Source organism: Geotrypetes seraphini, chromosome 3 (genome assembly GCF_902459505.1).
Source record: "Geotrypetes seraphini chromosome 3, aGeoSer1.1, whole genome shotgun sequence".
In the NCBI taxonomy this organism is placed as follows: domain Eukaryota; kingdom Metazoa; phylum Chordata; class Amphibia; order Gymnophiona; family Dermophiidae; genus Geotrypetes; species Geotrypetes seraphini.
Window position 1 is genome coordinate 273,690,285 of NC_047086.1, and position 25,770 is coordinate 273,716,054.

The window sequence follows — 25,770 nt, forward strand, 5'->3', positions numbered from 1 at the left end:
GGGAACTAGAAGCCATGGCCAATGCAGAAGACATAGACATCATTGGAATTTTTGAAACATGGTGGAATGAGGAAAACAAATGGGATACAGCACTGTCGGGGTACAAGCTCTATCGCCAGGACAGAAAGGAGGTGGAGTAGCCCTATACATAAAAGAAAGCATACAATCGACAAGAATGGACACTGCAGAGACAACCAACAAGCTGGAATCGCTATGGGTTAAAATACTAGGAAGGAAAGGACCTGAAATAAAGATGGGCCTATACTATCGTCCACAATAAAACAGGGGAACCAATTCCACAAAAATTGTACAAGCAAGAGCAAAGTGGAAATGTCCAATCAGAATGGTGCACAAAAAAGTGTCTTTCAACTCATCTGATAAATCCAATGATCTTTATTCATCCAAATCAATTCAAACATCCAAAGCAACTCAATGATTCAACTCAATGACTCGACATGATCATGTTTCGGCCATCCGGCCTGTATCAGGAGTCTACAAATTATATATATAAACAATAATAAGTGAATAGACATAATTATACATAAAAACATAAACAGCAAAATATGAAAATATGAAAATATAAAAATATAATGTTAAAAAACAGCAAAGAATAAAGCCAAATACCATATCAAAAATACATCATTGTTTAAAAGAAACACCTGCTATCTCAGCATTAAATTATAAACAACCATAAAAAAGCTTTTATCAAAACGAAAATTAAAATTAACCCAAAAAACAAATGAGCTCTGTATTTCTGCTTGTCACATGTGCATTTATGATTAGCTATTTTTTATGCAGAGCTCATTTGTTTTTTGGGTTAATTTTAATTTTCGTTTTGATAGAAAGCCTTTTTTATGGAAAGACAGATTCTTCAAACTTTCAAAAAATAAAAGAACAAGAGGGCATTCGGAAAAGTTGAAAGGGGACAGATTCAAAACGAATGCTAGGAAGTTTACCCAACGTGTGGTGGACACCTGGAATGCTCTTCCAGAGGATGTAATAGGGCAGAGTACAGTAACGGGGTTTAAGAAAGGATTGGACAATTTCTTGCTGGAGAAGGGGATAGAGGGGTATAGATAGAGGATTACTACACAAGTCCAGGACTTGTTGGGCTGCCGCGAGAGCGGACTGCTGGACACGATGGACCTCAAGTCTGACCCAGCAGAGGCATTGCTTATGTTCTTATGTTCTTAATTTCAATTTGATGAGCAAGATAATAGTAGGTCTGTATGGAGATTTGATAATACATTGATTGCGGATTCAAATTTCCTTGAAGAATTTAAATGAAAAATGATGGAATTTGGGGGGGCGCTAGTGAGCCAAGCAGAAGATGGCAGCATAGCTACAGAGCTCCGGCTGTGCTTTTCAAAAAATCAATATAATCGCCCTCATTGACTGCTTTTTCGACGGAAATATCAGTGCCGTTCTACTCCTTAGCACTATGGCAACCTCGAAGGTTGGAAAGAGGCACAAGCCTGATCCACCGTCACCCAAAAAACCGACGGATGAAACTAAGGACGACGACAGTCCGCAGGCCATCATGGCCGAACTTAAGGCCCTTCGATCCATGCTAGCGGATGTGAGAATCGACGTGACAGAGATTAAGTCTGAGATCGCTGATATGCGTGAGGATGTCACACAATTTCAGCACAGACTTCAGGCGGTGGAAGACAAACAGGCTACTCAGCAAACGAGCATCAAAGACCTGCAATCTCAAATCAAGAAAATATCAATATTAGAACGAGAGCTAGAGGAGGCGAATCTGCAATCTCGACGGAACAACTTGAGGATTTTGGGGATACCGGAAGGCTCAGAATCTAATGATATGGTGAAGTATCTGGAGACCCTTATCCCCAAACTCCTGGATTATCAATTTGCTAAACCATTAGAAATTGATAGAGCGCATAGGGTCCCCTCCCATATGCTTACAAATTCTTGATATCCACGGCTGATTGTGCTTCGCCTCCTTCGATACAGCCAAATACCAGAAATAATGGCCAAAACGAAACAGAAGTCTCCCTTGAAACTCTTTGTCCCAGAATTAAGCAAACGAACGGCTCAACTCCGAAAACAACTACTAGCCTACCGCCCTAAATTGAAAGAGCTCAGTGCTAAATATGGGATGTTATACCCCGCGAAAATGCGAGTCACCCTACATAATACCACCAAGGATTTCACAGATCCAGCGGCGCTGGCGGATTTCATTGAAGAGAGAAGACCCTCCACAATCGATGAAGTGTGACTAATGTCTCTCTGGACTGCTTTTCATTGATATACTTTATCGTGTCCCTTTGCCCGCTGTTGATCTCCTATATTACAGCGACCCACATCATTTAATTCTTAGATGCCACATTCTACTACTTGCTAGTTTGTGAACTTGCAGCTTATGAATAACGGTTTTTGGGTTACCATTTCATATTTCCATCTTTGAGGCTGGAGCGCATTCCCCGTTTCAACGACCATGGGCCATGTGGCGACTGGCGCGAATTCTTCGCGCCCTACACAATTCCCGCAAGAAGCGGCAGTTCTTACAAGAGGCACAGACAATGGGGATCTTACTAATAACTGATTAATCTCTAATTGATGAATCTATCTTCGCACCCTGGACATATAAACTGTATAACCCCTGCCATTGCAATGATTTTCTCTTCCTGCTCCTACTTTACTGCTGCATAATACTGTATAACCCGTTTTACATTACTTGCTATCTTTCTAGATGGAATATATGGTCTAGTGTTTATAGATTATCTTGTATGCTTCAAACCTCAAAACGCATGTAACTCCACTTTTTTGTCTCCTTATTCTTTTTCTTCTTTCTTTTCTACTCGATTATTCACCTCTAAACATTTTATTTATGCATCAGCTGGCCGAATGTCTTAGATTTTCTCTGCAGGTCCTAATAATCAATATCATAGTTAACGATTGTTATTTATTTATTTTTTTTCTTTTCTCTCTATACTATTCCTTATACTGACATATTGGATATTATTGTCATGTAACACAGATTGACACGTTATCACTATGAACATATTACTCTATTCTATGCTTACCACTATCCTTTTGTTCTTATTCTTTTGCTGATATGCTAATCAATTCCTGTGCTTAAGACAAATTGCAGTTTGATCCTACAATTGCTTGCTTTTTCATTTGCACTTCCTTCTTTGCGGTATATAACTTGATAATATGATTACCTGAAATGGACTGATGTCTTTAGTTTATTCAGTATATTTGAGGTATTCTAACTTTAAGCTCATATTTTTACTCTGTACTTTAGTAGTTAACTTATTGCTGCATGCATTGGGGTACACTTACCTTTTTCTTTACCATATCATGTATTATAGTGATGGAATTACTATTGTAGACGGATGTCTTTAGTTTATTCTGTCTATATTATAGAACATCAACTAACTACACAATACTATATCTCACAGAATGCAGTTGTTGCTTCAATTGGTCTGATGTCTTAAGCTTATTCTGCCTTTTTTAGTGACAGCAGTATTACTAGTGCTCTCTCACTCTCCTACTTACTTGATAACTGATACTACAGCTTGAAGTGGATTGATGTCTTTAGTTTATTCAAGATACTTCATGCTATACCGGTATGTTTCTATTATCTTAATTATATGTTGCATAGTTTTCATCTTAGTCTACTAATCATCACACCGATACGTCAGATAAAGTATTTGGATGTATGCAACTCCTTCTATATATCTTGTGGACCTACAACACACTTAAGTTTGTTTAGTTATCTCATACCATAATTATCCATTCTCTGTGCTTCTGATGCTGGTACCCCTGCTGACTCTACTTCATTATGACCATCTTTTCAGATGCCTACCTTACACACTAATGATATACTTCAATTGTCTGGTTATTTTTATTTTTCTTTGGTCCATAAATCAATGGTCATCATTTCATTTCACCCTATATTATTTTATTTTATTGCACTTTCCTTGCTACAGTGGTGAGTTTGATATTATAAATGGATTTCTTTAGTTTATTCTGTTTATTCTATAGACCACCAGGCTACTGTTTCATATAAGGCTCTGATAAATGCTGATGTGGCTTGGATTGGATTGGTGTCTTTAGTTATTCTGTCTTTCTCGAGAGTTGCCAGCATTTCTAGTGTTGTGATATTTTCTTACTTAGTTACCTCTTATGTTAAACTACCCTACACCTATACCCCAACATTAGATGATGCTGTACCTTGAAATAGATTGATGTCTTTAGCTTATTCAAGATATTTCATGCTCTGAAGCACTATCTCTCCTTATCTTAATTATATGTTTTATTGTCCTCCATTTTAGTCTACCAATCATTACAAAGTTAGGCCAGATAATGGAGATAGATGTCTTTAGCTTATTCTATTTATTTTACAGTGCTACAATACACCTCATCCCTTACCTATAACTTTGCCCTGTATCTTCTTCTGATATCAGTGGATTGTGCTTCTGTAAAGCTGATGGCACTGTTCTCTTACGGCTATTTTGATTGCTAAACATGTTTTCTTTCTACACTAACAGAACACTTACTACGTCTCAAAATATTGTCTTATTATTTTATTCATAACTTGAATGACCAGTTATATGGAATGTGGCTTTTTAGGACCTCGAATTGAAGGATGACAGAATTACAAATCTCAAATTAGACTGAAGTCTACCAATTATTTTTCTGTTGCCAGGATGCAAGAGTCCTATGGTGTAGGATTTGGTATAAGAATGACAACTGCTATTACTTTTCTCTCTCTGGCGATCTCATATTGGGCAAAGGAAGCTCTGACACTAAACCATATATATAGGATATTAGTGTTAATTGGTTGTTGACTTTCTCACCATTGTATTTGTTGCAATATCATGCAAAATCTTTTTGTTATAGCTCTAATACTGTTTATTATAATGTCTCTACTAGTAATGGACGATTATAAATCGTATCATACTACATTGTACAGCTGTGCAGTAGTTGTGCTGCTCTTTGTTTGCTTACTTACCATAGAGAGTTTACACCATATCTCTATCCGTTTAGTTCCGGGATGGAGATATGGTTTAGTGATACAGACGTGTATATGTATAGCGTTGAATATCCCATATATACTGTTCTTAGAAGAATTTGTGAAGGCCACAGTTAATAATTATCACACTTTTATATTTCCATGTCATTGAAATTGTTATCTTTAAATGTGAAAGGCTTTAATAATCCAATCAAACAAAATAAAATTCTCACATACGCTTCCCGTAAATCTTCTGATGTGCTTCTATTTCAAGAGACACATTTAACGGCAACAGAAAGTCTCAAATTAAAAACTAATTGGTCTGGAGATGTATTTTACTCTGCAGCTGCTAAAAAGAAAAATGGAACTGCCATATTAGTTAGAACTAGTCTCGGACTAAAGATCCTTGAACATAAAAATGATACTGAAGAACGTTGGAATATGATTCTAGTACAATTGATGGATGTTACTATTGCTATATTCAATATTTATGCACCTAATGTATGATCCAGTATTTTTTGATACTCTTACGTGAACGGTGCTTGCCACGAATTCTCAGGCGTTAATCATAGCAGGTGATTTTAACTTAGCTGTTGAACCTTCCCTTGATCGAAAATCTACTGTATCATACAAAATAACGAGGTCTTGGCATAGCCTACATAACCTGATATCCCAATTAGACCTGATAGATTCCTGGAGATTCCTACATGTACAAAATCACAATTCTCCTTTTATTCCCCACCTCATAATTCGTACTCACGACTAGATTATTTTTTTATAAGTAAATGCATTGATAAATGAAATCTCGATCTCTGACCATGCAGCTGTAGAATTACATTTGGATAACACAATGATGAGATCTAATACTCATTCCTGGAGATTTAATAACACTTTATTGGAGGATCCCCAATTTGTTCATCGTATAGGTGCTGCTTTGAAAGAGTACTTTGACTTAAATTCGTCTGATGCCATCAGTCAGGTTACTTTATGGGATGCATGTAAAGCTTATATTAGGGGTTGTATAATTGCTTTTCAGGCTGACAAGAACAAAATTAACAAAAAAACTCTTAAAGAACTAGAGGGAAACATTAAAAATTTGGAGATTTTACATCAACTTAACCCTGATAACATGCATATACTGACTGAATTACGAGAGCGAAGACTGCATTATAATTTACACTTAAGCACTCAAGCGGGAAATACACTGTTCCTGCAATCTGCGACCTATCACAGTGCTAATAATAGGAGTGGACATCTTATTTCCATGGTTAAGATACTATATACTGTATCAAAATAAATGGTATAACATCTGAAGTATTTCATCCCTTGATACAGTATATAGTATCTTAACCATGGAAATAAACCTAGTGGAAAAGCCAAACCAGCTCATTGCGTGAAACATGAACTGCCACTCTACTCTGTCAAATGCTTTTTCAATATCAAGTGCCAGAGCTAGATATGGATGTGACGAGCATTGAGCAATCTGAATTGATAGCACTGAGAATTATATTTTCTAATTGGAAAGATTTTACTAATGTAAGTACCAATGAATGGTGCAATACGGTATGTTTATATGCCAAATATGAAAGAATTGCAGCTGAGCGACGGGGATTCCTCCCTAGATTTGAAAAAATGTGGATGCCTCTAATCACAATTTTGGACCCTAGCTAATATGACATGGATTGCTATGGCCTTCACCCTGATGATTTAATCTTTTCTTCTATTGATTGGACTCCATTGATTTACTTATGGAGTATTACTATATGTATCAAGCTAATGCTGTTCATGCTGTACTAATCTGCTGATATTTCCATTGTACTGCACATGTCTGATCTGTTCTACTTTCCTATAGTTTTTCTGTTTTAGTAGGATGTTTCCTACTATACTTACTTTTACGACAACGATGACTAAATGTATTATTACTGTTGTTGATTATGTATATTGATCATCGTTGCTGTTTATTGTATACTCTAAAATGTCAATAAAAAAATATTGAACTAAAAATGATGGAATTTTTTCAATTTAATACTTCAGAAGATATTACCATAGAAACTTTATGGGATGCATTTAAAGCTACCATGAGAGGTAATATTATTTCATATTCAGCTTATATTAGAAAACAAATTAAAAAACAATTTTCTAATTTGGAAAAAAAAATTAAACATTTGGAAGCTAAATTAATTGACAAATGGGAGCAAAGTACCCTACAGGCTTTATTAAAAGCAAAAGGTAAATATAACGAGATATCTTCAAAATTGGTAAGGAAAGATTTGTTTTCTCATCAAACTTTGTATTATGGAAACTCAAATAAGGCGGGAAGACTATTGGCAAATTATCTTAAAGCGAAGAAAAGAAGAACAAAAATTATTGCTATAAAGGATGAGAAAGGAGATACACATACTAGAATTGGAAATATTTTAAATCAATTTCTAAAATTTTATAAAGACCTATATTCTTCTGAGCCTTATGATGATAAAGAAAAAGATGGTTTAGAATTTTTGAATCTAATTGTTGGGCCGAAAATTCCTGAGCATATAAAAAAAAGTTTAGATGAGCCTATATCATTAAAAGAAATAGAAATAGCGTTGAAGTCTCTTAGAGTTGGATCCGCTCCAGGTGGTGATGGTTTTACTGTTGAATTTTACAAATCATTTCAAAATACCCTATAACCCTATTTATTAAATTTATATCAGTATCAACTAACTAAAGGTTGCATCACAGGTACTATGGCAGAATCATTAACAATTGTTTTACCAAAGCCAAATAAAGATTCAACTTTGATTTCAAACTACAGGCCTATTTCACTAATTAATGTAGATGGAAAACTTTTAGCTAAAACATTGGCTAAGGCTCTCCCTTTTATTATTGATATGCACCAAACTGGATTCGTTGCAAAGAGGCATTCCTCTAGTAATACCAGGTTGGCTTTTCATATGTTAAATTTAACAAAAGCCAGCTTTCTCTGTGTCCTTGGATGCAGAGAAAGCTTTTGATCGGGTGGAATGGACCTTTATGTATCAAGCTCTAGAATGGTTTGGTATAGGTTCTGGATTTATACAAATGATTCAATCATTGTATAACTCCCCAACTGCAAGATTGTATATTAATAATAATTTATCAGAGTGTTTTAACTTCCAGAGGGGGGTTAGACAAGGCTGTCCATTATCTCCTTTGCTTTTTGATATTGTATTAGAACCCTTGTTATTAGCTATTCAACAAGCAAAGGGGATACAGGGTATTCTTCGTACAGACGGGAATACAAAGTCTCTGCCTATGCAGATGATATACTGCTTTATTTGAGGAATCCAGAAACTTTGATGCCATGCTTGCTTAAATTGATAGAGAAATTTGGAAAATTTTCAGGATATAAGATCAATTGGAGTAAATCAGAAATTCTGCCACTTAATGTGCATTGTACTAAAGGACTATTTGACTCATTTTCCTTTGTATGGAAAGAAGATGGATTAAAATATTTAGATATTTGGATTAAAAATACACTTGATGACACGGTAAAAGAGAATGAAAAACTTTTATTAAAAAAAGTAACAGAAATGTGTGAGCAATGGAATCCTTTGCATCTTTCTTGGTGGGGGAGAGTTCAAACGATTAAAATGGTGATATTGCCTGTGGTTTGTTACCAAATGAGTATGATACCAGTTTTTTTCATGGGTCCTTTTATAAAAAGTTAAATGGTATTCTTACAAAATTTATTTGGCTGGGTAAAAGGCCTAGAATTGCTTTAGTATCTCTACAAAAGTCAATTAGGGAGGGTGGGATAAATTTCCCAAATTTTTATAGGTATCATCAAGCCTATATTTTATGCCAGGGTATGTATTGGGTCCTCCCAGAGCTCATGGAAAATGTCCCAGATTGGTTATATTTGGTATGGTGACTCATGTTCCCTTTACATTTATGTCATGTTCTCAGATGCCTAGATTATATAAAGATAATAGAATATTAATGGACACGTGGAAAACATTTTGATAAGTCAGTAATTTAACACTTAACCCAATATTAAAATCAACAAATCAATCTATATGGCTTAACTCCAAGATTCAAATTGGCAGATTTAAAGTCGTCTGGAAGCATTGGATTATTGCAGGCATACGGGTTTTAAATGATGTTATTTTAAATGGTAAACTGCTTGATTTTTCATAGTTGCAGCAAAAATATGGTCTTAATAAAACTCAAAGTTTTAAATGGTTGCAACTGAAGCAGGCTATTCAGGAGGGGTTCCCTGAATGGAAAAATCTTAATAATCAATATGGTCTGGAATTCTTGTGCTTTCAGGCGGATTTCTTGGGATACCAAGCCGCACAGTGGTATAAATTGATAACAGGATTTATAAATAAAAAACCAAAGACTGGCCTCAAAGATATTTGGAGCATTGAGATTAAACATCAAATTTCTGCGTCTCAATGGCCACTAATTTGGTCTTGGAGGATGAGGTGTACAGTGTCTGCATCTATGAGACAAACTTGGTTCTTTCTATTGCATAGAGCATTTTGGACCCCAGTTTGATTACAAAAGTTAGACAGCTCTAAGTCTAATAGATGCTGACATTGTAAACTTGAAGCAGGGACTCCAGATCATTTATTATTCTATTGTCCCTTTATCATGGCCTTTTGGAAATCAATTTGGTCCCAAATTAATTGTTTATTAGAGAATCATGTAGCATTATCATATGATATGATTCTATTCGGTACATCAATGAGAACAAAAAGTCAGATTTCATCAAACAACAATAAACTTTTATTGATTATGACGGGTTGCCATTCAAAATATCACAAGTAATTGAAAAAACTGCAGTAGATTAAATTATACTTTCTGGTGGAATTCGTTATGTCACATTTATAAAATGGAAAGCATAATTGCTATTCAAAAAGGGTATTATAATAAATTTAAAAAGATCTGGGGGCCATTGACGACTTACACCATTTTCTATTGAAAGTATATTTGCAAATGGGGGGGAGGAGGGTGAATTAAAGTTTTACTATAGGTTTAATTAATAGTAAAGAATATTTATATTTGTATATTTTTGATTGAATGCTAAAGGAAAGGGTGGGTGGGAAGGGAATAAATTTATTTATGTGATGTTATGCTAGAAAGAAATTCAAGTGATGTATTTAATTTTAAATGTTTTATTATTTGTACACTTGTTGTAAGATTAAAAAATGAATAAAGAATTAAAAAAAAAAAAAAAAAGGAAGAAGCTGGGGCCAGTCCAGTTAGCAGGCAACCAAGACTAGGCAAACAGATCACAGGACCAATATCGACCATCAGGAGCTGACCATCATTCATAGGAAGTTTTATTGAGCAGTGTCTAAAGGGCGCTGAAGACAGTGGGAAGCAATAATGGAGGTTCGCAAGGCCCACCGTGAAGGTCGTGGACCTGACGTAAAAGTGAGGGTCTGTGAAGTCAGGTTTAACATGTCCAGCTGCTTTGCCTCCCATGGCCACTGTTTTCCCATACCAGTCCCTCCTCATACAAAACAATTGCTAACATTAAGAGTCTGACCTATAGTTTCAGCAAACTGTATAAACAGATTTCTAGTGATTACAGGAATATCAGTATCTACTTTCATAATTTCATAAAACTGGGCAAACACCACAGAGTGATGGACAGGAGCACGTGAGCGGGATACAATACGGACATATACAACAGTACCTGGGTCTCACCTTTTACCATCAATATACAATGCCATGCGGCCTCTGGCCTTCTAGACTTGTACACTGGCATTTCAGTTATGTGGGTCAGTGATAGTGAAAACCATGGGATTGCAGTAGCCTGTAGTACACAAGGGGCCGGAGCTAGGACCTAAAGTAAGTGAGGCAGAGGGGTTATTAGGGGATATTTGTGTGGGTTATTATAGGTAGCCCACGAGACACATTCCCATAAAGGACAGGCATTAGTGAAGGTTTCCTCATAAGGGCATTTCTTAAAGGCATCAGGTTATACAGACATATATACTTAGCACATTTGATATAATAACACTGCCAATCTAGGGAGCCACACAAAACTATATTAGGGAAAAACCATGACCCTGGGCAACATCAAATAACACACATGTATCAAAATACAAAGACACCGGGCGAATGGGGTCTACCATAAGAGTCTGGTTGATAAGTGGACCCTCAACATTATTAATGCAGATTTCTGCCCACTGTTACATTGGGTATGGTATAGGAGGGCCATTTCTTCCTTATCTCCATTATGGACCTGAGAAAGGCATGATTTACAAGGGGTAAATGACAGTGACTGATCCCCTAGTACAATAGGAAAGAAATACAGAAGAAAGAAACATAAGGCAGTGAGGGCAACACAAATATCAGATATATAACACAAAAGGCGCTGACAATGCTGGCACAAGAAGCTCATTTTGTCAGGAGCAACTTAGCCTAAAATAGTTATACTCAAGGAACTTGCTAGAGGCAGTGGTGAACCACAGGCAGTCAATTAAACTCAAACACTTGTGAAAAAGGTTATATTCAGAACACCTGCTAAGTACAGTGGTAAATATTCAGAACATTTTGAGGTCTTGGAAAGCTTCAGCTGAAGATCCGCGTTGTATTGGAACCAAGTTTCATATCCGGACACTTTGACAACTGTAAGAGAAGAAATTAGGACAGTAAAAGGACCTATCCATCTAGGTTTCAGGGGGTCTGACTTCCAAGTTTTAGCCATACTGTATTTCCAGGGACATACCCATGGACTTGTGTAGCTATCGGTAGTGGGGCCCTTTCCAGGACCCATTTGTGGAGCTCTTGAAAGGCTTTAGCTAAGGATTGGATCTGACTCTGGAGGATATCTGATCCCAGAGTAGCAAAGGAATCAGGATCTGGGTTCACAATGGGTGGGGCCGGCCAAAAATGAGCTCAAATGGGGACAATTTAGTGGGTTTAGATGGGGTACATCTAATCTGAAATAGGACAGAGGGCAGCAGGACAAGCCAGGACAGATTGATTTCTTCAATTCGTTTCATGATTGGGGAATTTATTCTAGAACAGACAACACACTGTCGAACCGTATTCTGGACTAGCTGGTCAAGGTGATTGATAAAGAAATGTCTCTTGAGGGTCATTTTCATAGCGGGTTCTCCAGAGTGTGCCAAATCATGGCATCTTTTGACAATCGTGAGGGCCAGGTGTTGAGGAATGAATATAAGGGTACCTGTTGTGCTCGCATTTGAAGAATCAGTGTGTGGGTCTGGATTGGCACTTGAATTGGTGCATATTTGTATCCACTCTTTTCAGGACAGACTGACCCAAAAGAGTGCGGGCCCAAGTCTGTTCCTGAGAAGTGTACTGGGGTGTAAGGGTGTCCAGAAAAGGAATGATGGTGTAGAGAGGAGCCGAAGGAGGGGGGCAGAGGCTGGCAGCTCGGGCTGTGCGGTTGGCAAGGGCATTGCCGCGTGAGACGAGATCAGTGACATGATGGTGGGCTCGACAGTGCATAACCGCGACATGGGAGGGCAATTTGACGGCCTCGAGCAGGTCAAGAATGAGGGGAGCATAATGGATCAGGTGGCCGGAGGCTGTAACGAAATCTCAATGTTTCCAGATGGCCCTATGGGAATGCAAAGTAAGGAAAGCATATTTGGAGTAAGTGTATATGTTGCAAGACTGAGAGGCAGAGTGGCACAGGACAGAAGGGAGGGCATAAAGCTCAGCTTCATGGGCAGAAATGCCAGAGGGCAGGGGGCCCATGAGTAAAGGGGAAGTGGCAGAGACTATTGCATAACCAGCGATATGGGCATGAGAAGGGGTGACAGATGAACTGCCATCCATGAAAAGAGTGAGATCAGTGTCTCAGAGTGGGATGTCAGTAAGACCAGGACGGGAAGAATAAACTAAGTCAATGGTGTCAAAGCAGTTGTGCGCGACCGGCTAGGAGGAGACGGGAAGGAAAGTGGAGAGGTCAAGGAGGGAAGAGACAACAAGAGAGACCTGAGGGTTTTCACAAAGAAGGGCTTGGTATTTAAGAAGGTGCCACAGAGAGCCTTTATGTTCTAGAAGAGAGGTCACACAGTGTGGGACAAAGAGGTCAATATGTTGGCCAAAAGTGAGTTTATTAGCGTGCTGTAAGAGATCTGAGATGGCAGCAATTGCCCAAAGACAGGGAGACCTCCCGGCAGCAACAGGATCCAATTGTCGAGAGAGATAGGCAATGGGCCTACGCCAGGAACCAAGGAACTGGGTAAGGACTCCGGCTGCGATACCGGATTTTTCATGAACATAAGAGCTGGAAAGGTGTGGAGCAGTCAGGAAGGCCAAGGGCAGGAGCCTGAGTCAGAAGTTTTGCAGGCAGCGGATAGCCCGATCCTGGAGTTGGGTCCAGAGAAAAGGGACTGAGTGGAACCTAGTGGAATCGCATAGGGGACAGGCTATGGCAGAGAAATCAGGAATCCATATGTGACAGTATCCTGCAATACTGAGGAAGGTGCGCAGAGCCTTGCGGTTATCAGGGATAGGGAGACTACAGACGGCCTGGACCTGGGTGTGAGGATGGGACCGAGTACCCTGGGAGATTTGAAAGCCAAGGTAGGTGACACGAGGAAGGCATACTTTGAAATCAGTGTAAATATGGCCAAGGAAAATTTAAAAGGCAGACCCACTATCTAAAAGACTCAAGCAAACTGTCTACTAGCACATAAGAATTGTTCTCAATCCCTATTCTATATCAGGTTCCTACCCCATAGAGCTGACTTGTAAACATTAAGTAAAATTCAGCTCTGGGTCCACCCACTAAGCAGGGTAGTCTGACACAAGCGCGCTCTAAAGCAGCAGTCCCTTCACTATCATCTGACTGGCAAAAATATTTACTTCCATACAAAAGCATTCCTAAAAATTACATTCTTATACCTAAAAGTTACATTCTTATACTAAGCTTACATGATTTATAAAAAAAAAATACAAAACAAATATTGAAATATACAGTAAAACTTTGGATTACAAATAACTTGGTTTGCAAGTGTTCTGCAAGACAAGCAAAACATTTTATTAAATTTTAACTTGATATACCAGCAATATCTTGCAATACAAGTACATACAGTATACAAGCATCACATTATCACAACTGAGCCAATGGTTCCTCTCTATGACGCTGCAGGAGTGCAGTGACTGTTCCAAATGAGCGAGGTCTTGCAATACAAGTATGTATATTTTTGTATTAAAGTTTTGGGTTGTGGAACAAATCGTCTGAGTTTCCATTATTTCCTATGGGGAAACTCGCCTTGATACACGAGTGCCCTGGACTACAAGCATGCTTCTGGAACAAATTATGCTCGCAAACCAAGGTTTTACTGTACTCACAAAAGATAATCCATACACACAACTTTAAACCTTTTTTTTTTGTTACAATCTCCATGCGTCTGCTTTTAAATTCGTATCCCTGTGGTAAAAGTGAAGCAGGAGAGACTTACTCTCCCTCCCTTCAGAATTTCACAGAGGAGAGAGAGTTGCTTAAAGATCAAAGAGATAAAATTACAGATGTAGTACTTTTCCAGAATTTTTTTAGGTTTAAAAGATACATTCACACACATTGTCACTCATGGGATCCCATCACACCACTTACATAACAAAATCGGCTATTACCCTGAACCAGGTCTGCAAACCCTGATTTACCATGTATTTCAATGTACAGAAAAGATGGGCACTTAACCTCCACCTTTGTTAGGTCAAGTGTAATTAAAAGTTGATTAATTACCTAATCAGACATTCAGGGCATTAACAATTCTAAAAATACTTTATAAAACAAACATGGAGAACAAAAATTCATATTGGACAGACAGAACTCATAAGGAACCTGGGATAGAAATACAAAGGATGGGGATATTGAATGTCATGCACACACAAAACCCCCCACACATACATGCAGATAAACGGTCCTTGCAAAAAGCAATCTCTGTACTTTCGTACAATTTTCTTCCTTTACAAATATAGCACAATAGAAATATAGCCAGTTCTAACCAATTCCCTGACTCCTGAAATGTTCAACCTACACCGTTTTGTTTGTTTGTTTGGGTTTTTTTTGTTTTTTTTAAGGATGCATCCGAATCATGCTGAGCCCTGTAAATGCAAACAGTTTACGTCTATTGTCTAACTTCTGATCTACAGATTAATTCAGTTTTGTTTCCCAAACAGACACAGTTCCTAGAATCCCTCCCTGCTGTTTCAATGATGGATCAAGTCATTTACTAAAGCAACGGAAAAGAAACAGGAGAGGAATGATCAATTCCTCCACTTACCAGTTTGGTGGCCAACCCCAGAAAGATACCTGCACTTTAACCCAGGACTCGTTTAATCAGTTGAGCTGGCCAGAGCCACAAGGTCTACAAATTCCAAGAGGAATCCAGCCGGCTTCTCAGACCAGACACAAGTGACCAATCAAAAGACCTTCAAGTCCCTGTTCGGAAGCGCCAAATGAAAGGTCACTTTGGGCAGCCACAAAACTTAGAGACTTGAAGAAAGCACAGATGTTTATTCAGCATATGCGGACCCCTGAGCCCCAAGCTGGCTTCAGAAGTCCCGAAAACAGGAAGTTAGAGATATTTATACATTCTTCTGGCTATACAACTGAATTCTAGAAAAAACTTTTCACGTGTTACTTTTCTTAACAATCATTGGTCCTAAGCTCACACTAGCAGGTCACTAGCAGGTCACTTATCTAAGCCCTGCAGTCTTTCTGTTACATGTTGTTTATGCTGAGATAGCGATAAGAAGCTAGAATGCCCAAGCTAAAACACCCAGTGCAGGCAGGCTAGAACATGAGATAAGTTAGATCTGCAGCTAAACATAATTCAGCATTTTATTAAAGAGAAAACTTAGTTCAACACTTAGGAAAACCGGTCCTAGATTCCTTCACTGGAATTGATGTGAATACCATTTAAAGCTTGGATAACTCTGCGCCATTGTTTATTTCTGAAGCGATCTATCTTTCATTTATCTCCTGTTTATTTTTTGCCCAATTTTCCTCTGAATCAAGTTTATAGAGTATTCCTGGATTGGGCAAAGCTCTCCCTGAGAACAGTAGACCAGGTTTGGGAAGAGGGAATGATGGTATCTTTTGAGAATTTAATGCAAGAACATGGTCTGTCCTTTTCCGATCTCTTTCATTATCACCAACTTCATGCCTTTTTAGCTTGCAGCAATGGGGAGGAATTGATGATGGGTGAAACTCACTTGGAACTTGCCCTTTATAGGGCTGCTCAGAGGGGAGGTTTGGGTTAGTTGTATCGTGCCCTATTACTTTAAAAAGGTCTTATAGGTAGTTCTATTGCACATTGGGACTGGGTATTCAATTCTTCCTATTCTCCCCAACAATTGGTGGGTATATATCGGTCTCTTTCAGGTATCCATGTCAGCATCCCTGATAGAGAATGCTTACAAGATTTTTTATCAATGGTACATGACCCCAGTTCAATTGTCAAAAATCTTTTCTAGTTCCTCTGATGGCTGTTGGAGGCAATGTGGTCAACGGGGCACTTTCATCCATATTTATGGACTTGTCCCGTAATTATCCCTTTTTAGGCCCAGATATTGAAAACATTGGGAGATATTTTGGGACAGCTGTATCCTCTCTCACCTGATGTTTATCTTTTACATGTTAAACCTGTGGGGATTACTTCCGCTATGCATAAATTTTCCACCTCTTTCTTTGTGGTAGCTAAGTTGGTTCTTGCTCGATTTTGGAAACGGGAAATGGTTCCTTCCTTAGATATGGTTTTGTTGAAATTAGATTGTGTGTTTGTCTAAACTTACTGCCTATAAAAATGGTAGAGTTATAGCTTTTCATAAAATATGGGATAAGTATTTGTCATGGAGAGATATTTCTGTTTAACTAAGTCTGCTCCGGTGTGTATTTGATGATCGATGAAGGGGCGATGTGGGAGAGGTGAATTTGAGATAGGGGGTGGTTTAAATTATTTATTTATTTTCCCTAGAATTGACTGTATTCCGTTTTATTATCTTTCAGAATATTACTTTAGCCTTTATTTGTTTGCAAAGTACAGAATGCAGTTGTATGTTTATTGGGTTTTTTTAAAATTGTGTATTGGTATTATGTTAAAATCATAAATAAATTTTTTAAAAAAAGATATGTTAGTTTTACATATTGATAACTAGTCTCGAGTTTTTAGAGAATGACATGAGGACAAAGTTTGTCTCTGCCCTTGCGGGCTCTGTCCCATGGTTAACTGCGGTGCCTGTCTCTGTGCCATTCTCTGTTCCAGACTTCCCTGGCATTTCCATGTATAGTGCTGTAAATCTGAAATAAATCATTGCAAGTGAAAGATTTATTTTTATTTTTTTTATTTTTATTGAGGAAACCAATTACAGTACCAAAAATCAGAACACAGAGCACACAGCAAGTGTAATGCTGTAATTCTTTCTGTAGCTACCAAACAAAGCACATTTTATAGTGTTTTACAGACAAAAGCTGCTCTGAATGTTGTTAATTATAGCACAGACTATTTTAGTAGCTCATTCTCCCAGTCTTGGGCCGAAATACAAACAGATTTCCTTCTGTCACATCTGTCACCTAGTTCTCAGCCTTGACTTGGGTTCACAAATTCCTCTCTGAGCTAAACAGAAAAGCATTTGATTCTATTTTTTCTATGATCTTCGTGCTACAGATTAACCCTTGAGCTACTTATGAAAACTGAAGTCCAGATTTCCATTCATAGTGCTTAGGTAGTCTGCCTAGATATTCAGCAGCACTATCCGGATGTATGCTGCTGAATATTCGTATCTAGCTTAGGCAGCAGGAGAACTGGATAGAGACTTCTACCATGTTATTTCCCTTTTAGTATTCACCCCCACTTTTTTTTTTCTTTTTTTTAGTTTAGCTCATTTGTCTTGCCTGTTACCAATATTGGGCTCACCAGTCTATAGTTTTCTGAATTACCCCCAGAACCTTTTTCAAAAACTGGTGCCACGTTGGCCACCCTTAAGTCCTCAGGTATTATGGCATCCAACAATTTAAACTCTCCCTTCCTTCTAGGAAAGGGATTAAAGGAGTCAAGATCTTTAGTCAATCTTTGGTTTTTAAATTCTCTCAACTTTGGAATGATCTCCCTTTTATTTTAAGGAGTTCTGGCTCATTTCAATTTTTCCGTAAATCTTTAAAAACTATGGGAGTAATAATAATAATAAAAAAAAGGTCTAAAAAGTGTCCTAAATGGCTACTTGGATGATCAAAAAGCCTGATCGTCCAAGTACCCATAACCAAAGCTGGCTTTTAGACGTATCTAAAAACAGCTTAGGCCTTTCCCCTGCCACTAAATGAACAGAGAGAAAAGAGGTATGTTTAGAGGAGGGGAAAGGGCGTGCAGTGGGCGGGAGGTGGGCCGACCTACACCTAGGCATACAACAGGTATAACCAAAACATTTACAGGTTGCCTAGTCGGCACTTAGACCTTTTTGACTTAGACATAGTCAAACCAGGTCTAAGTGCCGAAAAGGGGGCCGCTGAGCTGACGCCATCAGTTCAGCGGCCCGGCAACCTACCCACCGCAAGCATCGCGGCAGGAGAGATGCCTCATCTCCCCTACTGCGATGCTGTCACTCCTCTACCCGAACTGCCGCGACCCGCGGCAGGAGTGATGTCCTATCTCTCCTGCCACGGGTTGCGGCAGTTCCGGTAGAAGAGTGATGGCATCGTGGTAGGGGAGATGAGGCATCTCTCCTGCCGCGATCCATCACCCCCCCTCGCAATTAACATAGGGCCAGGAGAGAGCCCAAGCTCTCCTGGCCTGCAGCGACCCCCAAATCGAGTGGGCCAGGAGAGAGCCCAGGCTCTCCTGACCCCGATGACCCCCTCTCGCCGCTACTTGAATGGGCCAGGAGGGAGCCCAAGCCCTCCTGGCCCCGGCGACCCCCCCACCACTACTTGAATGGGCCAGGAGGGAGCCCAAACCCTCCTGGCCCCGGCGACCCCCGTCCCCACCACTACTTGAATGGGCCAGGAGGGAGCCCAAGCCCTCCTGCCCCGATGACCCCCCCCGCCGCTACTTGAATGGGCCAGGAGGGAGCCCAAACCCTGGTCTTGGTGACCCCCTACCCCCCACCTCCCACTACAATACGGGCAGGAGGGATCCCAGGCCCTCCTGCCCTCGATGGAACCCCCCTCCCCCCAACAATCTCCCCCCCGGCTAACCCGCGACCCCCCCCGGCAAAGTTTGCTGGACAGACGGGTGCCAAACCCACCCATCAGGCAGGCAGCCGACTCCAGAATGGGGCTGGATTGACCCAGCCGTCCCAAAGCCCCGCCTCCTGGGGGGTGATCAGGAGTTCTGGGGGGGCGATCGTTGGGGGGAGAGGGGTTCCGTCGAGGGAAGGAGGGCCTGGGATCCCTCCTGTCCATATTGTAGTGGGGTGTGGGGGGTAGGGGATCGCCGGGGCCAGGAGGGTTTGGGCTTCCTCCTGGACCATTCAAGTAGCGGCGGGGGGGGGGGAGGTCGCCGGGGCCAGGAGGGTTTGGGCTCCCTCCTGGCCCATTCAAGTAGCTCCGGGGGGGTTCGCCGGGGCCAGGAGGGCTTGGGCTCCCTCCTGGCCCGATCGAGACGTGGGGGGGGGGGAGTCGCTGGGGCCAGGAGGGCTTGGGCTCCCTACTGGCCCGATCAAGACACGGGGGGGGGGGGAGATTGCTGGGGCCAGGAGGGCTTGGGCTCCCTCCTGGCCCGATCGAGACGCGGGGGGGGGGGGTCGCTGGGGCCAGGAGGGCTTGGGCTCCCTACTGGCCCGATCGAGACACGGGGGGGGGGGGGAGATTGCTGGGGCCAGGAGGGCTTGGGCTCCCTCCTGGCCCGATGTTAATCGGCGGGGCAAGAGGGCTTGGGCTCCCTCTTGCCCCGATGTTGTCGGGGGGGGGGGGTGTCGTGGTTCGAAATTGCAGGAGGGCTTGGGCACCCTCCTGCCTGCATCGTTGTGTGTGTGAGGAGGGAGGTTTCTGTAACCGGTGTTGTTTTTGACAGACACCGGTTACAGAATCCAGCTTTTAGGCGAAGGACTGGCTCCTCCTTCGCCTAAAAGCCCTTCTTTTGGACGTTTGTGGCTTAGGCGTTTTTTTGTTTCATTATGGCTGAAAAGTGTAGACGTCGTGTGGGTGTACTTTTAGACGTAGTGGTGATTGGGCGTTTAGGCAGATGAAGGCCATAATCAAAACAAGGACGTTTGGTTTGGTTATGGACACTTTCCCTGCTCCTGCTTTGAACATTTAAGGACTTAGGCCAAAAGGGGACTTAGACGCTTTTTTTGGTTATGCCCCTCCACTCTATTTGCTAAACACTTTGAAAATTAACTTTTTGAAATTTCATCTTTATTTTTTATAGTTTCTCTCTATCAATTGTAACTCCTCTCTGTTTTTATTTAACTGCTGTAGACTGAGTTGAGCTTTCTTAGAATGATAACTCAGTATATAAAGTTAATCTTTAGATTAGATTAGATTAGAATACTAGTAACAGGTTAGAAACTTCATGTGTGAGCTTTCAGCATTCTGTAGGAAATACAGTCTGGTCTTATCTGTTTTTTAGTTCCAGAAGGAGCAGCCAGAATTTAGACCTGATTAGATGTCCATGTCACATGCTGTCCAGTTGTCATCTGGAATGCAGTAAGGCTTTTGAAGAACCACCAGGCAGCTGTAATAAATATAACCAGAAGCTTTCCTTGCACATCAGTTAAGAATGCAAACTGGCACAATATGTCCTGGCAATAAGTGCTGTAAATTTCTTTAGGGCTCTTTTTATTCAAGTGCAGTAAATACAGGGGGCATGCCAAGCATCTGCCCTATATTTACTACAAAAGGCAACACACCATATGGGTACTATGTTACATGCAATGGCAGATAGCACAGACGCACCCATGCTATCTGCCAAAACATGTAATATGGTTTAAAAAAAACCAAAAATTTAACAATAAATAAATAAATTTTTAAAAACCCACCATGGTAGTCCAACGTCCCTTACCCCCTCTCCAAAGAACTTCTCCCACAGCCATAATAGAAGCTCTCCCTGTTGTTCTAGTATCCTTTCACTCCATGGTGCAACTTCATCTTCAGCATTCAATTTTGGTTGCCGTATCTCAAAAAAGATATAGTGAAAAGGTTCAAAGAAGAGCGACCAAGATGAGGATTGAACTCATCTTGTATGAGGAAAGACTCTTCAGCTTGGAAAAGAGATGACTGAGAAGAGATATGATTGAAGTCTACAAAATCCTGAGTGGTACAAATAGATCGATTTTTCACGTCATCAGAAATGACAAAGACTAGGAGACACTCGATGAAGTTACAGGGAAATACTTTTAAAACTAATAGGAGGAAATATTTTTTCACTCAGAGAATAGTTATGTTCTGGAATGCATTGCCAGAGATTGTGGTTAGAGCAGTTAGGGCTAGATTCACTAAGAACACCGATTGTGTCTCAACCACTTTGCGACCCAATTGTTCCCTGACCCGATTCACTAACCTTGGTACCGAGCAACCTCCAATATGATCTGATCCGCACATGCAGATGAGGGGGAATGGCATGCAAATGTAGGCAGGCAGTGATTCACTAAACAAATCTGGAACACTGACTGGGCTGGCTGATCAACAAAAGAAGCAACTGCTGGGGTCCAGTTGCTCACGTGCTTTCTGACTGCATCTACTGCTCTCTGCCTGGATTTTCCTGCTCTCCTGTCCCAACTCTCCTCTTGCCGCCCTGCCGACCTGATCTCTGTCCCGAATCGCTTTTGCCACCCTGACTTACCACCCTGCTCTCGCCCCGAATCTCCTCCTCTTGCCGCCCCGACTCACCGCCCTGCTCTCGCTCCGAATCTCCTCCTCTTGCCACCTCGACTCGCTGCCCTGCTCTTGCCACAAACCTCCTCCCCTTGCCACCCCAACTTGCCACTCTGCTATCGCCCTGAATCTCCTCCTCTTGCCCCGACTCTCCTGGCCCTCCTCCCAGTGCGAGCCTGTGGTTTTAACCCATGGGTTTAAAGCGGATTAAAAACACGGGCTAGCAAAGTATTAAAGTTTTTTTAAAAAAAACTTCCAGCTCTGTCGGACACGGAGGACCAGCACATGCGCAGACCATCTACAGGCAAAGAAGATCATCTGTGTATGCGTCGGGATTGCTGGAGAGCAATCCGTGCGGACGGTTGGGGGCATGATTCCAATCGCCCTCATTTGCATGAAGGTGCTTCATGAATCGGCTCCCCTGGCCATAGATCGGATCCCTCACGGATTGGATAATATCCGTGGCCTAAGTGAATCTAGTCCTTAATATAGCTGGTTTTAAGAAAGGTTTTGACAATTTCCTGGAGGAAAAGTCCTTAATCTTGTTATTGAGACAGATTTGGGGGAAGCCACTGCTTGCCCTGGATCCGTAGCATGGAATGTTGCAACTATTTGGATTTTTGCCAGGTACTAGTGACCTGGATTGTCCACCGTGAAGACAGGCTACTGGGCTAGATGGGCCTCTAGCCTGACCCAGTAATTCTATTCTTATGTTCTCATACTCTGCATGTTCTTCTCACTTGTGTAAAATACATATAATCCTGCAGAAGACCCAGGTATGTTTGGCATTGTGCATAACAGAAAATTATATTGTACTGTATAAGTGAGTATCTTCAAAAAGAGAGAGCAGCATCGCTACGGCACTGCTCCCTGACTTTTATCCATTGTAAGTCCATTTTAATACTTAAATAAATTTGATCTGAGATAATGAAAGCAAAATAGCAGTCTTCCTGCTCTCCAACATATTGAAAATGACATATTAAAAATAAGAGAAAAGAAGCAGCAATGATAACAGTAGTAGCAGCAGTTAGCACAGGACCCCACTACTCAGCATGGTATTATGGTTTATTAAAATTTGGTGAACTCGTCTTTCCATGAAAAAATAACAAGATGATGTATGAGAGAAAGGAATGCCATTCCAATGCAGAAAGAATAAGTGGGGGTGGGGGAGAACTTGAATTACTTTCTAGTTTCACGTGAATCCACACAGGAGGAGAAGGCAGGGCCTGTGATCATCAACTGATTCGCAGGCCCCAAGCTGGCTACTCAGCATGGGTCAAAGTCAAGGTTGTATAGCAGCTAAGTAAATGCAAACTAGTTACTGTAAAGGTTTTGTTACTTTTACTTGACATACTGAGTAACAGTTTTTATTGTTATTGAATTACTAATTTCACCAATTTTCACTACTTTTACCTAGTTACATCTGATACTTAAATGTAAAAGTGTAAGTGAGATGTAAATGAAGATTCCTTGGTAAAACAAATCAAACAGTGGATCATCTCTTCTTAAATTTTGCTTTTAATTGAATATAGCAGTAGAGTTGCCTGTGTTTATTGAACTGGTCTTCAGCCAAACAGAGTAAATGACGAGTTGGATCACTTTGAACTGGAGATAAAGCTGAAGCTGGTTGCAGTTCTTGGATGAGTTTGAACTTGTTTCACTGTTGGTTATCTGATTTTATAGTGTTTAATAAACATTTTCATTAAGAAACTACATTCCACAGTCATCTGATAGAAAATGTTACATTGGGGATGACTGTCCATTTTAGAGAGAAAGTCTGCTTGTCTGGTTCTAAGACTGAAGGGTCCTACACATTTGTCATTCTTGCATTAGTTCTTGTAGATATCCAAACAGTTTTCCATCAGATGAAAAATTGTTAGAACTCTGATTCCAACTTTTATGAATGCCTTCTTTGTAATTGGCCAGCATGATGGTGATAACAAAGATGAAATGCAAGTGATGAATTAGCACAGCTTCTAATGTACCGTAGATAATGACAATGATAAATATTCTTCACTATATGGAAGTCAAAGTGTTCGACAGAGATTCCCTTGATCTATATCTGCAGACCCAGTCGAAAGACATCAGTAATATTGTAGCCTGGCCTGATTTGAAGGCACTTTTTAATCAGACTGATTAATCCTGGACAGCTAAAAAGCTGGAAGTGGATTGATGAATCACAAGCACACTCGCATAAGTGGAGTGAATTGTAGAGCAAGAAAGTTGTTTGGATGGAATTAAAATGTTAACAATAGTTCCTTGTAACATAGTAACATAGTAGATGACGGCAGATAAAGACCCGAATGGTCCATCCAGTCTGCCCAACCTGATTCAATTTAAATTTTTTTTTTTTTTCTTCTTAGCTATTTCTGGGCGAGAATCCAAAGCTTTTCCTGGTACTGTGCTTGGGTTCCAACTGCCGAAATCTCTGTTAAGACTTACTCCAGCCCATCTACACCCTCCCAGCCATTGAAGCCCTCCCCTGCCCATCCTCCTCCAAACGGCCATGCACAGACACAGACCGTACAAGTCTGCCCAGTAACTGGCCTAGTTCAATCTTTAATATTATTTTCTGATTCTAAATCTTCTGTGTTCATCCCCCGCTTCTTTGAACTCAGTCACAGTTTTACTCTCCACCACCTCTCTCGGGAGCGCATTCCAGGCATTCACCACCCTCTCCGTAAAGTAGAATTTCCTAACATTGCCCCTGAATCTACCACCCCTCAACCTCAAATTATGTCCTCTGGTTTTACCATTTTCCTTTCTCTGGAAAAGATTTTGTTCTACGTTAATACCCTTTAAGTATTTGAACGTCCGAATCATATCTCCCCTGTCTCTCCTTTCCTCTAGGGTATACATATTCAGAGCTTCCAGTCTCTCCTCATACGTCTTCTGGCGCAAGCCTCCTATCATTTTCGTCGCCCTCCTCTGGACCGCCTCAAGTCTTCTTACGTCTTTCGCCAGATACGGTCTCCAAAACTGAACACAATACTCCAAGTGGGGCCTCACCAATGACCTGTACAGGGGCATCAACACCTTCTTCCTTCTACTGACTACGCCTCTCTTTATACATCCCAGAATCCTTCTGGCAGCAGCCACTGCCTTGTCACACTGTTTTTTCGCCTTTAGATCTTCGGACACTATCACCCCAAGGTCCCTCTCTCCGTCCGTGCATATCAGCTTCTCTCCTCCCAGCATATACGTTTCCTTCCTATTATTAATCCCCAAATGCATTACTCAAATGTAGTCAGCAGCAGATGAATCCAGACGAGTGGGTTAAGTCCACCTACAAACAGGTAGAGAGAGAGAGCACAAAGTTGAACTCTGGCATATTTGCTATATTCTGCTCACTGGTACTCTATTATTCTCTAACTCTACAGGTATCCTCTGTCATGCTCCTGGTCTTCTCTACTGCTCAGCATGGCCTTTGCATGGTCAGTCCAGCTCCAGGGGCAGCTTTGCTCCTGTTTTAGCTTTGCTGACTCAGTGAGCAAGGGGATAGGCTTCCTAGGTGCCTTTCTGTGTATAGCTGGTAGTGCCAGTTCCCTACCCATCCCCTGTAGCCCCATTTCAGATTGGTCCTGCACTCCTGTCTCATTCCTCACCTTACCCAAAATAAAACAAAGTTCCACCCAGAGGGAGTCCTCCTTACTGGAGGCTTTGGGTGAATAACGAACGCAGCCAGTGGGTGAGTATGTTCTTTTTCTTACTTTGCCTTACCATGGAAATCAGTTTCTTTCCTGCGCTATCTCTCACGTTTTGGACGGGGCTCCTCCAACTTTTTTGGTTTTGTCTGTGAAACCTGCCTCTTTGACCCAGGTTAGCAATAAAAAAAAAAGGGCTGAGCATCAGACTCTTTCTGTTATCTCTGAGGGAGCAGCAATGCTGAACCATGTGTTAGCGGGTTCCGTTACGTCAAAAGGTTTGGCAGGAAAGCTGTCCACCTATGCCTTGCAGATTCCAAGTCTGCCTTGTAGGCATAGCGCTTCAGTGCCAATTTATAGAGGGG

The 25,770-nt window shown here is 40.8% G+C and overlaps 1 protein-coding gene across 1 annotated transcript in view; it reads left to right on the forward strand.

Moving 5' to 3' along the window:
* The window catches only part of ACTN2 (actinin alpha 2), a 421,202-nt gene that overhangs the window by 53,985 nt on the left and 341,447 nt on the right, over positions 1–25,770 (forward strand). The window lies entirely within an intron of this gene.